This window comes from Pelophylax lessonae (assembly GCF_965119305.1).
Source record: "Pelophylax lessonae genome assembly, chromosome: 7".
Taxonomy (NCBI): Eukaryota; Metazoa; Chordata; class Amphibia; order Anura; family Ranidae; genus Pelophylax; species Pelophylax lessonae.
Genome location: NC_138774.1, coordinates 116,052,569 through 116,067,931, shown reverse-complemented (window position 1 = coordinate 116,067,931; position 15,363 = coordinate 116,052,569). Strand labels below are relative to the sequence as shown.

The 15,363-nt window shown below is 42.3% G+C and overlaps 1 protein-coding gene across 1 annotated transcript in view; it reads right to left on the bottom strand.

The window, feature by feature from the left end:
* Nucleotides 1–15,363, bottom strand: part of LOC309560528 (interleukin-13 receptor subunit alpha-1-like) — a 142,302-nt gene that overhangs the window by 87,202 nt on the left and 39,737 nt on the right. The gene's annotated exons all lie outside the window — the stretch shown is intronic.

Genomic DNA, 15,363 nt, shown 5'->3' with positions numbered 1-15,363 from the left:
TTTTTAAAAATTCTCCGGTGCAGTAAGGTCATGCCTTCAATGCAAGGGTTAACTGATTGTTTATGTCTAGGGCACTTGGTAAAGCATTTACTTACCCGATCCTTCACTCCTGCAGGCTCCTCCGTGCTGGTAGACTGGTCTCTACAGCCTCTTCTTTACTATGCTCCAGAAGGCTAAAGGTCCTCTGGCATCATCAAGAGTGATGTAGGGTCTATAGCAGGGGTCTTCAAACGATGGCTCTCCAGTCGTTCAGGAACTACAATTCCCATCATGCCTTGTCATGTCTGTGAATGTCAGAGTTTTACAATGCCTCCTGGGATGTGTAGTTCCGCAACAGCTGGAGGGCCGTAGTTTGAGAATCCCTGGTCTATAGCCTTGCATTGGATGTGAGGACGCTGAGGAACAGTCCTTAGGGGAGCACAGTCTGCCAGGGAAGTGGAGGCTAGGGTAAGTAAAAGTGCTTTTACTGTCTCCATTGGTGTGCGCAGCCTATAGCATTAGGGTGTGCACCCAGAGCACAAATACACATGTGTGTATATCAGCAGAGCAGTGGACGGTGTCAGTAGAGAAAAGACTGGTGTCAGTAAGTTTTTATTTATATTATTATTATTATTTTTTTTTTACAATATATTATTATTGTTTTTTATTTTTTTACAATTTTTTTTAAGACCCCTGTTATGGGGCTTTGATGAAATATCAATGGTCCAGGCAGACCCCTGATGTCTCACTTTTGAGACATAGAAAGAAACTGGAGGACAGAGATTCCCCAGTCCCTTTATCCACAGCCTGCAGTAAACATAGTTTACTATGATTCAGTTAAAGTGGAACTTCTTTCTCCCAATCAACATGGATTATTTTTAAGCCTTATGCTGCTAGCATTAATAAATAGATAGGAAAATATACCATATTTACTTGTTTTACACTTTTATTTTTTACATTTCTTTAGTTACTTCCTGGTTTCTTGCCTAGGCAAATGATGTCATACATCCCAGGAGTCTTCAGGAGGGGAAGAGAGGAGATGAGGGGTTTTCTCAGCTAAACACAATCACCTGCATGCATACTTCATCTAAGGGCAGGAAGTAAATGCTACATGAATCATCTGCCCTTACTTAAGATGGTCACAGCCAGAAATGCTAGGGGGTGTTTTTCAAAGTGATCTCTCACCAAAATAAAACATGGACACATGGATGGATGGTAACCATACAAAAAACACACAGAGGTTGCACCGACCTAGTGCATTATCCTGAGACAAATCATTTATTGTATTATACTCACAAAAATTGCAATTGTAAAAAAGCATCACAAATCCCAGCTTCCAATTCCTAGCATCCAATTAGCATCATTGTATACAACAGAAACTGAAGACCCCATGGGCTGACGCCTTTCGATGATTTCCTCTTCCCCAGAGCCACATTATATATGGATGGATGGGTGCGTTTGCCTTGAATATTAAAAATAATTAAATAGCATTTTTGGTTTGTGCTGCTCAGATGCAGTGAAGATCCGCTTTAAGAATGAAGAGCGATTGCTACAGATCACTCACTGTGTTCATTCAGAAAAGGAAGGAAGCGGTTAAATAAATATTTACCAGCCCCTTCCCCGCTCCTGAGAGGAGGGAAGCTGACAGGAAGTAGGGGTGAGACAGGAAGTAGGGGGAATTAGCACTGCACGGGGTGATTGGGGTGTGCCCAGGCACCCTATGCGCACGCCTATGACTGTCTCCTAGACTAAATGAGCACAGCCCCACTGTAAAGGTGGATTTTTAGGTTTCCTGGAGTTGGGCTTGAATTAAATAAAAACACATAGTGTTGTAAAATAAACTGTCAATGAAAATAATTCATAACCCTGACTGCCGGTAGAGAAAAAATTGAACTACAGAGGGGAAAAATATTACAATGCAACCACTAATATATTTTTCCCTAAGACAGACCCCTGTCAGCGCTGAAGAGAAACAGATATATACAAAACACAGTTGCAAATCTGTGTCTGCAAACCAAAAATATATCAAAATTTTATCGGCAAAGACAGAAAACTTCTTGCATCCTTTCCTCTACATATATAAATACACTGCTCAAAAAAATTAAAGGAACACTTTGAAAACACATCAGATCTCTTGGGGGAAAAATATTATGCTGGATATCTATACTGGTATGGACTGGGTAATGTGTTAGGAATGAAAGGGCAGCACATCGTCCTTTGACGACCGCCAGCAGTACATATACTGTGGCATGTCCCCCTGTAGCCAATCAGCGGTTCTGGTGGCCACGATTGCCGCCGGGCACCCACGATCGCTCCCAGTGGTCACAGAACGGTGGTCTGCTGTTGTAAACACGGCAGACTGCTGTTCTGTCAGTTATAAACACAGGGATTCTGCGTTCCTCCTATTTAGGAACACATGTCTCTGTGTTCATTCAGGAAGCCCATTCCCCACACAGTTAGAAAGCATCCCCTAGGGACACGTTAACCCTTTGATTGCCCCTGATGTTAACCCCTTCCCTGCCAATGTCAGGTATCCAATCTGTCCACCGCAATGTCACAGTGCCGCTAAAAATCGCTGATCGCTGCCATTGCTAGTAAAAAAAATGAATAAATATGACATAAATCTCTCCCCTAGTTTGTTGACGCGATAATTTTTGCGCAAACCAATCAATATACACTTATTGGCATTTTTACAAAAATATGTAGCAGAATACAAATTGGCCTAAAATGATGAAAACATTTGATTTTTAAATTATTTTTTTTATTGGCAATATTTTATAGTAGAAAGTAAAAAAATTGTTTTTTTTTCAGAAATGTCGCTTTTTTTGTTTATAGCCCAAAAAAAATAAAAAAAAAAATACCACCAAAAGAAAGCTCTATTTGTGGGAAAAAAAAGGACATCATTTTTTTTGGGGTACAGCGTCCCACGACTGCGAAATTGTCAGTTAAAGTAATGCAGTGCCGTATTGCAAAAAATGGCCTGGTCATTAAGGGGAAAAAACCTTTTGGTATAGAAGTGGTTAATAGAAATGAAAATGATCAACCTACAGAGGGCTGAATTTAAAGACCCCCAAAAAATCAAAGTGAAAATAATGATACAGCAGGCTAGTTCATTTTGCTGAAATTTTATTGCAGCAACTCAAAATGGTACTCAGTAGTTTGTATGGCCCCCATGTGCTTGTATGCATGCTCCTTGTGAGAGGACGAATGGTGTCCTGGGGTATTTCCTACCAGATCTGTATGAGGACATAACTGACCTTCTGAACAGACTGAGGTACAACCTGGGGGCGTTGGATGGATCAAAACATAATGTCCCAGAGGTGTTCTATTGGATTTAGATCAGGCGAGCATGGGGGGTCATTTATTAGTATCAATACCCTCATCCTCCAGGAACTGGCTGCACACACTTGCCACAAAAAGCCAGGCATTGTCATGCACCAGGAGGAACCCAGGACCCACTGCACCAGCATAGGGTCTGACAATGGGTCCAAGGATTTCATACCAATACCTAATGGCAGTCAGCTCTCCTAGAGTAACTGCCTGTCTCCTGGAATCTCCCCCATGCTCTTGAAACTTTGCTGGGAGACATAGCGATTCTTCTGATAATGGCACCTATTGATGTGCCATCCTGGAGAAAATGGAATGCCTGTGCAACCTCTATAGGGTCCAGGTATTGGCCCACGTGAAAGTGAAAAACAGTTGGAAAAACATTTTAGTGGCCTCCACCTGTAATACCATTCTGTTTCGGAGGTCATCTCATTGTTGCCCATTGTTGTTAATTTTATTAACACCAAAGCAGCTGAAACTGATGAATAACCCCCTCTTCTACTTAACTTGACCAGATCAATACCCCTGGAGTTACCCCATCAATTGACTTGATGCTATACTCTAATTAAAATGTGGTCCTTTAATTTTATTGAGCAGTGTCCATGGACATAAGAAACAGTGCCATTTGTTTTCTTTTTAAGGTCCCATTCACAGCTGAGCATTTTGTAGCTTGAATCCAAAATGTAAAAACATCATGTCCCCATCAGAGTGCCCCTTTACATCAGTGTCCCCCTTTATATTAGTGTCCCTCCCTACACCAGTGTCCCCATCAAAGTCCTTCCTTACATCAGTGTCCCCATCAAAGTCCCTCCTTACATCAGTGTCCCCCTTTACATCAGTGTCCCCATCAGAGTCCCCCCTTACATCGGTGTCCCCATCAAAGTCCCTCCTTACATCATTGTCCAGATATACTTCTATGTGTCCCCTTCAGAATGCCCCTTTATGTATCCCGGTCAGAGCTGTGTGTTCTGTACTCACTACAATATTCCCGAAATTTCCCAATAAGAATATCAAATAAGAATAATCCACCCAATAAGAATTGTTTTCCATCATGGGCAGATAGCGCAGAGAGAGGTAGAATCGGACATTTAGATTCTAGTCCCTCCGTGCTCTGTCTCTCATCGGATAATGCAAATAACCATTGAAGTATAAGAGGGGATGCCCAGATGTTGTCCACGTCGCTTGTGAATTGTGGCATCAATTATCTGAGATCACTTGCAGATCCAACCATCAAAATCATGATTGGATCTGTAAGTGATCTCAGATAATTGATGCCACAACTAACAAGCAACGTGGACAACATCTGGGCAACACTTCCTTATACTTAAATGGTTATTAATGACATATTTAAGAGGTTTCCCCTAGTTTCCTATACTTCTGCAAGATGGATGCCATCCCAGTGAAAAGCAGTGTCTAACAACTCCACCATCTTCTCCTTTTCTGGATGGATGTATATATATCAATGCTTTTACTGACCCACTAGGCATTAGCCAACTGGGTCCACTTATTCTGGTAAGACCCCTCCTGTTGTTGGTGATGGTCACTTTATTCACGGTGCTTTGGAAATTCACCTGGACCATATTTTGAAGACCTCACTTTGGACTTTATCTTCTTTTATTCTATTTTTGTATCATTTATGTTTATTCATATGTAACAATATTCACTTATATAAGGATTAGCGCTACACATTTCTTGCCTTAATAAAATTATAGACTGATCATTTCTTTGTCAGTGGGCAAAAGTGCACAATCAGCAAGGGATCAAATACTTTTTTCCCTCATTGTTCATTTGTTGTGTGTAATTATTAGGTTATTTCCTGGGCTGGTTAAATGTTTTTCATTGATTTAAAACATAAAAATAATACTGCATCTGGTCAGTAGATGGCATTAGGTATCATGGGAAATTCCTATGATATTTGGTGCCATCTAGTGGCTCAATGCTGTATTTTCCATTTTAAATCAATGAAAAACATTCAACCAGCACATGAAACTAATATCATTTGTTTTTAACCAATGTAAATGCACTTTTACTAGGAAAACCGCTATGCAAATGTTTTAGAACATACACACCATAGCAAGAACCAAGCAAGCATTGCTGGCAGAAAGAATGAAGGGGTACTGTGGCGTAAGGAGATCTGCATTCCCACTCTACGTTCTTTCACATTCTGCATACTTCTGCAGTTGTATGTCATTTTACATCAGGTAAATTGTGAAAAAATATTGATGCTTTTTAAAAAGGGATCTGGCAGAAGTGAATCACGGTTATTCTCATCTCTGACTTGTTTTGAAGACGCAAACTCCAAATCTCTTATTCATATTTGCTTCATTTGAAAACAGATGATGCCCCACATGTTTCTTTTATGGTAAAATGTGTACTTGAAATACTGGGATGTTATTGAAAAATAAAGATGTGAACAGATTATCTATTGTGTAAATGAGTGGGCAAAAAAAGTTACACGTTTTAGGATGCATTGTGTGACTTCATTTGCTTATCCAGTAACTGCGGGAAACACTGAGCTCGCTGGATCAGACAGCGTTTTGGCTGGTGTTGTGAAGGAGTAATGATGGCCTAGCTAGAGTCCAAACAGTAGAAAGGTTTGCGGTTTGATTAATCAACAGCATTTGTAACTATCACAATTTTTTCCCACCGCTTCAAAATGTTTAACCTTCCCACTGCCCTGGGACAGCTCACACTTGTTTCCATTTTGACATCAACAAGTGAAATGCAGATTAAATAAAGCTGAACACCAGCCCAAAAAATATTGAGTAGGTCCCCTTTTTGCCACCAAAACAGCACTGACCCATCATAGCGTGCAAGGCATCAGTAGCAGTCCTGTAAGTCCCGCTGCCTCTTTCGGCTTGCCTTCTTCCCATAGTGCATCCTGGTGCCATCTCTTCCCCTGTGGGGATTGAACACACGCACCCCGGCCATCCACATGATGTAAAGGATGTAAAAGAAAATGTGATTCATCAGGCCAGCTTCTTCCATTGCTCTGTGGTCCAGTTCGGATCTTCATGTGTCCATTATAGATGATTTTAGTTGTGAACATGGGTCAGCATGGACTCTGACCGGTTTGCAGCTATGCAGCCCCATACACAATAATCTGCGATGCACTGTGAGCTTTGACACCTAACAGACCCAGCATTAACTTTTTCATTAATCTGAGCTCCAGTTGCTCTTCTATTGGATTAGACTACAAGGGCCAGCCACTGCTCCCCATCTGCATCAATGAGCCTTAGCTGCCTATAATTGGTCTGATGGTTTTCCTTCCTTGGACCACTTTTGGTAGATCCTGACCAATGCAGGCCTGGAATATCCCACAAGAGCTACAATTTTCGAATTGCTCTGATCCAGTCATCTTGCTAATATATTTGGCACTTGTGAAAATCCCTGAAATCCTTACAGTTGCCTATTTCTTCTGCTTTCAACACATCAAAATCAACTTGGGGTCTATTTATGAAACATTAGTTACCCGGATGTCAGAAACATTCCTGCCTTGGTCCTGAAGGGGTTACGTTGGAGGCCTCAGAGTCCTATAAATGAAGATTAAACTAGTCGGAACTTGGCTGTCAGAGCTGGATATATGAATGAGCAGGCTGAACTCAGTTTGGGATTGAGCCATATTAGTTGAACTGTAAAAATCACCTCTTTTGGAGCCCTGAAGCCGACAGGAAACCACAGAATGGGTCCAGTAGGTTAGTGGTGTGGCATTACCTTGTTTTTACCATGTGAACCGGAGATATGGACAATTTGGTGTCAGTCACTGCTCTTTGCTCTGCCCTTCGAGCGATCAATGTAAGTGCCAGGCTATGCAGAGGGTGGGAGTGGCTGGCTCAGGCTCTCAGGGGCATGCTAAAAGGCTGAGCTAGCTGCTGGTCAGGCATCAGGGCAGATCCCAACATTGTTGTTGGGATCCTTGCAGAACCTGGACCTGCTCTGTGACTTCAGCCAACAGCGGGCTTTGGCTGTATTCTTCTTTATCTTTTTAAGCAATGTGGGCTACAGTAGCTCTTCTATTGTATCGGAATACATGGGCCAGCCTAGGCTCCACCCGTAGATCAGTGAGCCTTGGCTGCCCATGACCACTGCAGACCAGGTGCATTGCTGTTTGCACGGTCCTCTGCTGTTGCAGAAAGCGGCACTGACATCACAATATCAGTTCCACTCTCAAGCTTGAATACACATGGGGTCTATTTATGAAACATTTGTTGCACAGACGTCAGAAACATTCATGCAAGCTGAACGAAATGTCACACAATGTCATTTTTCTGATAAATAAATTGTTGTATCATCAACTCCATTTTTGATCAAAATGTATAATTTTCTCTTTAAAGTAGAGCTCCAGCCCCACAAATACTTTAGCTGCACACTTTTAATTTTAGGACACTTATCTGTCCAGGGATCCCACAGTGTCCTCACTCAAGCCGATTCTTGGGTTGATGGGGCCGCCATCTTGGGTAGGGCAAACTGGCAATGAAGCCTTGCTACTGTGCATGCGCAAATCACGCTTTCTTAATGGCCAGGCTGTAGCGAGGGCCGAACGTTGACTGAGTCTACCGCAGCAAACTCAAAACCAGGTACCCGTTCCCCCCACAAGATGTCAAATGTGAAACTGGAGGGGGGGCTTAGACAAGCAGAGCTTCCCCTTTGCCACCATTTATTTATTCATACCAACACAAATATATCCCTGCACCTCGGATAAAGAAAAAAAAAAAGAGTATACAAATAAAGAATAAATATAACACTTCCTTTTTCAGGAATAGCTGCCACCTTGCTAAGTGAATAACACTCTCATATAAAAGCTAATAGGTGCAAAGATAAAGGGATGGTAAATATACAAGTTTCAATATAACCACATAAACATTCAATGTATACATATATAATAAAGTGAATATATGTTTCAAAACACACATATTTTATTTATTTCAGGTTCATATATAGCACTGTCAATTTAAACAGTGCTTTACACATACTGTAGTTATCTTCACATCAGTCCCTGCCTTCAGGAAGCTTACAATCTAAGATTGCTGACTCACATTTATATAATAGGGCCAACTTAGATAGGTACCAATTAACCTACTAGCATACCTTTGGAGTGTAGGAGGAAACCCACGCAGGCACAGGGAGAGAATGCAGACTCCATGCAGGTAGTTCTGTGGATGGGATTCAAACTGACAACCCTAGTGCTGCTAGGCAGAAGTGCTAACCCCTTAAAGCGGTAGTATCGGAGTATACTGTTACTTACAGGTAAGCCTATAATAAGGCTTACCTGTAGGTAAGATAAATATCTCCTAAACCTGCACGGTTAAGGAGATAGTCGCCCTGCATGCAGCCGCTGACACCAGCGGCACATGCGCTCTGAAGGTCCGGCGGAACTTCAGAGCTTCTTGCCAACCCTTGCTGGAAAGTGACCTCCTGCGAGCATGCACGGGAATTACGTTATTGCGGCTCCGGCCACTCACAGCGCCGGAGCCGCCGAACCCAGAAGAGATGCTGAGAGAACATGACAGCTCCCACAGCGGTGTCCGGGCGACCGTGTTGGGGCTTCGTACTAAGGTAAGAATTTCATAATGAGCTAGTATGCGATGCACACTAGCTCATTATGCCTTTGTCCTGCAGGGTTTGTTTTTTTTTGTGAGGATACAGCTGCTTTAACCACTGTGCTGGCCATACCAATCCAATATACACAATGATGCAGTGACAAAGTCCACAGTTCCCAGTATGTAAAAAATTCTGGTGCTCCACTACCCAGCGCCTTTACCATGTGACAAAAGGGCAAACAGTGCTTACTCACTGGACCAATATGACCTCTTATTGTTAAGAAGCTATATATGTGCTTTAATTAGGTGCCAGGATGTTTTTCCCACTGGGTCCAGAGTTCCTTCCTAACTCTGCATTTCCTCACACCATTACAAGAGAAGCACAAGAAATAGTCTCATAGTTCAATATTTATTAAAAATATGGACACCACAAAGCACATAAATGCATCTTGCTCTCACATGATAATGTGCCCCAGCTCAGCACCAAAATAACCATCTCGATGCAAGTGGATACAAATTGCTTCGTTACCTCCCGGAGCTGGCATGCGTTCCAAAGACCAGATATGATGGTAAATGCAGAGTGGCTGTGCCCAAAAGGGGAAGCTCAGCTTGTTTGCTCCCCCCCTCTCCGCTGCCACATTTGGCACCTTTCAGGAAGGGGGGGGGAGCGGTGAAGTAAGTCAGAAGTTCGGCTCCCCTTCTCCTTTCCCCGCCGCCGGGCCATTCACAAAGGGTAGCGTGCTTCGTGCCTGCTCAGCGGGAAACCAGCTGTGAAGCCGCACTGCTTCACTGCCAGTTTCCCTTATGAGAAAGGTTGGGTGGCAGCACCTGAGAACGGGGGTGCTAACATTGCGGGATCCCGGGACAGGTAAGTGACCTTATATTCAAAGTCAGCAGCTACAGCATTTTTTGGTTGAGGGGGGGCTGGAGCTCCTCTTTAATGAGGAACTCTGGACCCAGTAGGGAAATATCCTGACATCTAATTAAAGCATATACAGACCTACTTAGCAAAAAGAGGTCATATTGGTACCTGTAATAAATAATGAAAGTCTCCCAGACTCAACTTTCCCAGCAAGCAGCTGTATTAACAAAGTCAGACCAGACTCTAGTGTTTTTTTAATAAAAGACTTGTTTTTTTATTTACATTTGTTTTTTTTTTTTGGGAACATGTGGAGCATGAGTAGAGCATAAGTAGTGAATGAGTAGAGCATACTCATTCACATGGGGGGGGGGGGGCAAGATATGGGAGCCCTCTTATTGTTAAAGGGGGCTTTCAGATTCCGATAAGCCCCCTGCCCACAGGTCCCCAAAACCACTGGACCAGGGTTGTGGGGAAGAGGTCCTTTTCCTCATGAATAAAATACCCCCCCATGTTAAGGGCATGTGGGCCTGGTATGATTTTGGGGAGGGAGGGGGGCGTACACTTGCTCCCCCCCCCCTTTTTCTAGCCTGCCAGGCTGTTTTCTTGGATAAGGGTCTGGTATGGATTTTGGGGAAGATTCCATGCCATTTGTCTTTTAAAAAACGTTTTTGCGGGGTCCCTCCTAAAATCCAAAGCAGGCTCAGTGGGGGGAAGGGGGAGGCCCATGCCATTTAAAAAAATTATTTTTCATTGATAGCTCCTTTAGGGATGATTCACTGGTTGTTAGGACGCTGACAGGTGCCAACTCCTTACTAATACAAAATACACCAAAACACAGGCAAAAATACACACAAAAAACGCATGTACATGCATTTTTGGTACTACTCTATTGCAGTCTATGGGGCCACATTCATGTTGCAATTGCACCAAAGTAAGCAGGGATCCACAGAACCTGTATTGTAATACTGACGCCGTATATGAGGTTTTATGGCTATACTGGCACACTGTACTGCTGTCTTTTCTTGTTGGAAAATGTAATAAAACGTTATTCTTTTAAAAAAAAAATGCAATTCTATGTGACTAACCACTTACCGCATACTAACGTAGGTCTACGTCGGTAAACTTTGCGGTAGTGTACCGGGATGATGCCTCTAGCTAGAGGCACCATCCCGGTACCGTGGTTTAGAGCCGACGGTTGGCTTTCCGTCGGTACCGACCAATGCGGCTCGGGAGCCGCTTGATCGGTACCCGGGGGGGCGGGAGGGGACATCCCTCCCCCTCCTGCCGCCTTCCGTGGCTTTGCCCGGGGCTCCCGTCCCACCGGGAGCCCCGAGCACCCAGCCGGCACATCCGCCGGGTGGATGGAGTCCCGATGAATGCCAGAAACGGCATCGATCGGGTCTCCGATGACGTAACCCGGAGGCGGCGTCCATGACGTCACTTCCGGGTTACTGTGCTGCAAAAGGCGGCAAATTTGAAAAACGGCTGTATGCAAAAATTCCGTTTTTGGCGTTTTGCATACAGGGAAGTGTAGTGGAGGGGTCTAGGGTCTTTTAGACCCTCGATCCCTCCATAAAGTGTACCTGTCACTACATATTGGTGTCACAAGGGATGTTTACTTTGCTTGTGACAGCAATAAAAGTGATCAGATTTTTATTTTTTTTTTAAAACTTTAATAAAGTTAAAAAAATAAATAAAATAAATGGAAAAAAAAACAAAAAACATTTCGCCGCCCCCGTCACCGTTAGCTCGCGCACAAAAAAAAACGTATACGGAAGTCGAGCCGCAAATGAAATCGCTGTTCAAACCACACATGTGAGGTATCGCCGTGATCGCCAGAACGTGAGCAATAATTTTAAAAAAAGAGCTACACTCTAACTCAAAACTGGTAACCGTTAAATAAATTTAAAGCGTCGCAGATTGAGATCTCTATTGACCGTAGTTTGTCGCGATCCCACGGGGGGGGCGCAATTTTAAACCGTAACATGTTGGGTATCTATTTACTCGGCGTGACATGTTCTTTCACAATATACAAAAAAAATGGGCTAACTTTACTGTTAATATTTTTTAAAATTAGTGAAATGTGATTTTTCAAAAATTTTCCAAAAAAATGGCGCTTTAAAGACCGCTGCGCAAATACCGCGTGATAAAAATATTACAATGACCGACATTTTATTCTCCAGAGTCTTTGCTAAAAAATATATATGTAATGTTTGGGGGTTCTAAGTAGTTTTCTAGGAAAAAATACTGGTTTTAACGCGTGAACAAAAAGTGTCCGAAATAGGGCTGGGGCTTAAGTGGCTAAAGTGGCACCTGAAATCTCACTAGTGGGAACAGAGCCTAAAAATGGATAGAGATGTAAAAAAAATATAAAAAGACAAGTCATGTGATCTGTGCAAGTTACAGGACCAGCTCTACTCCAATCATGGAGATCTTGCTGATCTGATTCACTAGCTACACTGCAGGCATATTATTATTTGGGTGAGCCGCATTGTGTGTAGTTCAGTGATACATAATTGAGAGCAGATAACAAAGGACGGCAAGTGATGTCACTACACATGTAGTCCATTGATTACTTTTTCCCAGCCCCTTAATGGTAGGTCTGTGCCTTAATATGGACCTGGGACTAGGAGAAGTCTGTGCATTGCACCCACAATCCATTGATGGCAGTTATAATGCTCTTTGGGCTACAGTGGAAAACATTAATAAATGCAATTTTCTTTTTTTAACAATATAGATGCATTTATTTTTTTTTCCAAAAGGAAAAATATACCTTTAAGTTGTGGTCAGGGTCAGGTTTCATTCTGCGGCAGTGCTACTTTGGAGCGGCTGAGAGAAATCTGTTGTGTAATCTATTTTACTGCTCCTGTTTTAAGCTATGTCTTGCTGGCTGACAGAAATGATAAATGTCTTCCTGCATATTACATACAATTATCTTTTTTTTTTTTTCCTGTTAGCAAATACTGTTTTTGCCGCTGCTGATGAACTCCTGCATCCTGCATCTTTTTTGCAGCCCCTTCCTACCTACATGCATGCACTCCACTGAATGAGGTGGGCTGCCTGCCAGTGAAAATGGAGGAACATTGCCTGTGCAATGCATGTTAGCACAGTACATTATAGTCTTCACCACAGGCACATGTGACAGGGTGACAACACAGGAGAGCAAGCCGGAGACTGACAGAGTGGTTGCCACCCCATAGCATGAGCAGCCTGAACCTTCCAAGCAAAATCATAGGCTATTATTTTAATAAAAGCTGTAACAACAAAAAACATGTAAAATCACTTTTGTAATGGATATAAGTTTGTTAATATTTAGTTTAGTGATTGGGTTTACATCTACATGTAATATTTGTAACACAGAAGGTTTCTATGTCTCTTATCCCAAACTTTATTATTTTAGAGAAATATCCCCTATGACTTGATATACCATGTAGTTAAGATTTGGTTTGTTTTATTTAAATAATACTTTTTATTTACTTAAAAGGGAAACAATCCTGGTTTAAGTTTTTTTTTCCTTCTTTTAATTTTTATATTTTTTATTTTATTTCTCGCTCACTTTTGTTTTACAGATAAAAATAAAGGTGTTACATATTTAAGTTTAAGGGCTGGTTCACACTGGAATGCAATGCGGGAAAAGTGCGTTCCATGCGTGTTTCCGACACTGCATGCGAACATGCTGCCCTTGCGAGACCCAAACACATCTTACAAACACAGTGCATTTGTGCCCACCAAACTGCATGGCACCCCATTACCTAATGGTTTGGTACGGCAGGATTTGTGCAAGTATTGCTTGCACTATTTTTTTCACGTTCCAATGCGTTTGACAGGCCATTCGGATGAATAGACTGTCAAAATCGGAACACGCAGGAACGAGCAGGTTCCAGTGTGAATTGGCCCTATAAGTGGTGTCTTATATGTTTTTTTTTTCTATACATACATTCTTTTAAACTATAAACATCATTATATTATACAGGATTTATACAGTGCATCTGGAAAGTATTCACAGCGCTTCACTTTTTCCACATTTTGTTATGTTACAGCCTTATTCCAAAATTTATTCAATTCATTATTTTCCTCAAAATTCTACAAACATTACAAACAATACCCCAGAACGACAAGGTGAAGGAAGTTGGTTGGAAATTTTTGCAAATGTATTAAAAATAAAAAAGGAAAAAACAAATTTAAAAATTTTTACATAAGTATTCACAGCCTTTGCTCAATACTTTGCTGAAGCACCTTAGGCACCAATTCTCCCATTCTTCTTTGTAGGACCTCTCTCAAGCTTAATCAGGTTGGACGGGGAGCCTCAGTGCACAGCCAATTTCTTAGCTCTCTTTAGGGATGTTCAATCGGGTTCAAGTCTGGGCTCTGGCTGGGAAACTCAAGGACATTCACAGAGTTGTCCCACAGCCACTCCTTTTTTATTTTGGTTGTGTGCTTAGGGTCTTTGCCTTGTTCAAAGATGAACCTTCGCCCCAGTCGAAGGTCCAAAGCACTCTGGAGCAGGTTTTCATCAAGGATGTCTCTGTACATTGCTGCATTCATCTTTCTCTCGATCCTGACTAGTCTCCCAGTTCCTGCTGCTGAAAAACATCCCCACAGCATGATGCAGCCACCACCATGCTTCACTGTAGAGATGGTATTGGCCAGGTGATAAGCAGTGCCTGGTTTCCTCCAGACATGATGCTTGTCATTCAGGCCAAAGAGTTCAATCTTTGTTTCATCAGACCAGAGAATTTTGTTTCCCATGGACTGAGAGTCCTTCAGGTGCCTTTTGGCAAACTCCAGGTGGGCTGTCAAGTGCCTTTTACTGAGAAGTGGCTTCCATCTGTCCACTCTACCATACAGGCCTGATTGGTGGAGGGCTGCAAAGATTATTGTTCTTTTGGAAGGTTCTCCTCTCTCCACAGAGAAATGCTGGAGCTCTGTCAGAGTGATCATCAGGTTCTCTGTCATCTCCCTGACTAAGACCCTTCTCCCCTGATCGCTCAGTTTGGCCGGGCTGGCCCACTCTAGGAAGAGTCCTGGTGATTCCAAACTTCTTCCATGTATGATGGAGGCCACTGTACTCATTTGGACCTTGAATTCTGCAGAAAATTTTCTATACCCTTCCCCAGGTCTGTGCCTCAATAGAATCCTGTCTCGGAGGTCTACATACAATTCCTTGGACTTCCTGGCTTTGTTTATGCTCTGACATGCACTGTTAACTGTGGGACCTTATATAGACAGGTGTGCGCCTTTCCAAATCATGTCCAATCAACTGAAATTACCACAGGTGGACCCCATTCATGTTGTAGAAACATCTCAAAGATGATCAGTGGAAACAGGATGCACCAGAGCTCAATTTTGAGTGTCATAGCAATGGCTGTGAATACTTATGTACATGTGATTTTTTTTTTTTTTTTTATAATATACTATAAGGTAGACAGTAGTTACCATACAGTTCAATCCAAGAGAGTTAGGGGGGCTGCTTGTGAGAGCTTACAATCTAATACATACATAAAGGATTTCTAAAGCACTATAAATAATCTAAAGATGTGAGAATGCATAATATCTGGATGCATTATATCAAATTTACTTGACTTAAATAAATGTTTTTAAACACAAATAAATTTAGCACAGTGCTATTCATTGGGATAGGCACTGTGACACATT